Here is a 3,197-nt window from a genome sequence, read left to right as displayed (position 1 = left end):
GTGCTGGCGCCCAGAAGGCTGGTGATAGGCCTCAGAAATGTAAAATTATCTGGGAGGTGGCTTTTAAATCGCTAAAGGTCCTAAAAATCTAGTTCGAAACTCTCCAATTTGCACCTCCAGCCAGACTCTCCCAGGCTCCAGGGATGAGCAATAAACCCAACTCGTCCCCCCAGGGCTCCTGGAGTCTTCACACCCACCTTCCTGGGGGTATTTGCTGGTTTCTTTTCAGGTACCCAAATACCTCAGTGTGTACTTTCAAGCATGAAGCAAAGGACCATTCGGGGCCAAGTTCTTCCTGAGCCCCTGGAATCACGGGCGCAGACAGCTCCTCCCTCCGCAGGGGGCTTGATGCTGGACGGCTGCGCTCGGGGAAAGCACACTCGTTATATACGGTCTGCCGTACCCCGTGCAGTGAAATAGAAACAACAGGGCTTAATACATTTCAGTACAATTTTAGTACACATTTTAATACAATTATAACACTCAAACAGCACTTTTTTGCAAATACGACCAGCAACAAAAAAATTTTAATGCTCAAAGTAACTTTGAAAGAGAAACCAGTGCTTTTCATTTTCTCCCAGATTTACATACTTTCATGTATTGCTTAATAGAAGCTTAATGAAGAGTTTGTATCTGATGTCATGATTAAAACACATAAAATCGGGACTTCCCTGGTGGTCCAGTGGTTAAGGCTTTGCCTTCCAACACAAGGGGTGCAGGTTCGATCCCTGGTCGGGGAGCTAAGATCCCACGTGCCTCGTGGCCAAAAAACCAAAACAAAGCAGAAGCTATACTGTAACGAATTCGTCAAAAAAAGTCTTTAAAAAAAACCACATAAAATCTTTCTCCACCAACCTTGCTGCAGACAAGGGGCGATCTCACTGTAACACTTTTTTTTTTTTTTTGCGGTACGCGGGCCTCTCACTGTTGTGGCCTCTCCCGCCGTGGAGCACAGGCTCCGGACACACAGGCCCAGCGGCCATGGCTCACGGGCCCAGCCGCTCCGCGGCATGTGGGATCTTCCAGGACCGGGGCACGATCCCGTGTCCCCTGCATCGGCAGGCGGACTCTCAACCACTGCGCCACCAGGGAAGCCCTCACTGTAACACTTTTAACCGCTCACCCGGCACTGGCCCAGGTGACTTTGAGGTGTCGTCTCAGAGGCTCCGGGGTGCAGTCCCTGAGCACCACGTGGGGCTGGCCCAGCATCTCACACAGAGAGCCCCAATTAACAGCTGCAAGAACCAACCTTGAGCCATTACATGCAGGTCTGCCCGCCTTGTCGCTCTGTGCCATCACTGAGAGCATCACCAGTGTCATGACTCTGGGGGGAGGCAAGGACGTCGGCCACTTGCTTGTGGACAGAACGCGTTGTCGCAAACCGTCCCAGGGAAGAGCACACTCCCTTCCGGAAGACAGCACTGCCTCTCCCCGGACGCCCACCCTTTGGGATTCTGGAGGAGCCGCTGCGCCGGAGACAAGCCCCACCGGGAACAGTCACAAACCTCAGACTTGAAATCGTACCACAGAAAGCAACCAAAAGATCGAAAATTCCAACCGGCATGCCAGCTCCATTAGTCTCAGCTGCCCCAAGTGTTACTTTTGAAAAATCTTTTTCTACTCACCCTCTGGAGCAGGAATTCTTAAGCGGAGTCCACCCTCCATTAAATTGTATGCAGTATCTGTCTGCTGAGATGTGTGTGGGTATTTTCTGAGGAGAGGACCCTGGGGATGACGCCCCCTCCCCCCAGTTGTAATGATGGGCTCTAAGGGTGACAAAGGAAGAGCTTTTGGTGTGCAGTGGAGTATATATTTTTTCTACATTTGGTAGAGGAAATACCCATATAAACCAGATTTTTTTTAACATCTTTATTGGAGTATAATTGCTTTACAATGGTGTGTTAGTTTCTGCTTTATAACAAAGTGAATCAGCTATACATATACATATATCCCGATATCCACTGGGTAAAAGAATGACAAAAGGCCTGGAAAAGAGAAAAATGGAACAGAACCATTTCATTCCTCCGCAGCTGCAACTAGATGAAGGCATTTCCTCTTTTTATATAGGGGCAGGGACCTACACAGGACAGGCAGCAGCTGTTTCAACATGCGCTCAAATTCCTATTTCTAGAAGACTAATACTTGAGACCAGATAATTTCTCTTCTCCACAGGTAAGTGAATATTAATAGAGGCCCTTTTAAGGTTCTGGGGCAAGTTTGTATCTTCACAGACATTAGAGCCGTGGTTTTCCAGGATACATTCTGCAGGTTCTGAAACACGGCCCCAGACACCCCAAGGAGCCAGGAGACCCCTGCCCTTCCCATCCTCTCTCCACACAACCCTCTATCTGAAAAGAGATGGTTCCTATTTCTTCATAGCAGTGTTGGGAAATCTATAGGCTCTATGAGAAAAGAGATACAAAACTGAGAGGAGAGTATGTGGGGAAGTGGGTGATGGGCAGGTGTGAGTAATGAAGGAAGCTAATCGGGGTTGGACCGAGCGGGGGGGGGGGCTTGGACCAAGTGGGAGGGGTGCGAATTGAGGCCGTGCGGGGTACAGTAAGGAGCCAGGGCTTTATCCTAAAGGCTCTAGGACACCACTGAAATCCTTGGCTTTTGGAAAGGATCCCTTAGCAGTCGTGTGGAGAAAGGACTGGAGAGGGGGACCCTGGCTGCAGAATGCACCTGGAGATCAGGTGAGATGATGGTGGACTGGACAGAGATGAGGCAGTAAAGGGAGATGGATGGATTCCACCCCTAAGGTAAACCAAGCAGCCATCCATAAATGGGGCGAGGACTCCCGCTCAGCTCTGCCGGGGGCGTCTCTGGGCGCTCGGTGAAAAAAGCTGATGGAGGAAATTATCAAACGCAAAAATCTTGCACGGGCTGTGGATGGAAACTGTGAGCATTCAAGCACCTGACCCTGTGGGTAATCAGAGAGCAATTAGGTCTCACTAACTAGATGGAATCTGGCTGCTCCCGGCTCAGATGGGTTTGAAGTGGGTGGGAGTGATTAAGCACAGGCCTGTGGCGGTACCCTGGTGGGGCAATTACAGCTGCAGGAAAATTCAACGATCAGACTGAAGCGAGAGGAGGGCTAATTGGAGAAGCCAGGCTGGAACTGCGTGGTGAGCGGACAGCCAAGAAGGGAGGTGTCCCGCGTCTCCCACTGCCCACTGATGGTTCCCGGGGAGGTC

Source organism: Grampus griseus (genome assembly GCF_964374135.1).
Source record: "Grampus griseus genome assembly, chromosome: 18".
Lineage (NCBI taxonomy): Eukaryota > Metazoa > Chordata > Mammalia > Artiodactyla > Delphinidae > Grampus > Grampus griseus.
This window is presented reverse-complemented; position numbering follows the sequence as displayed.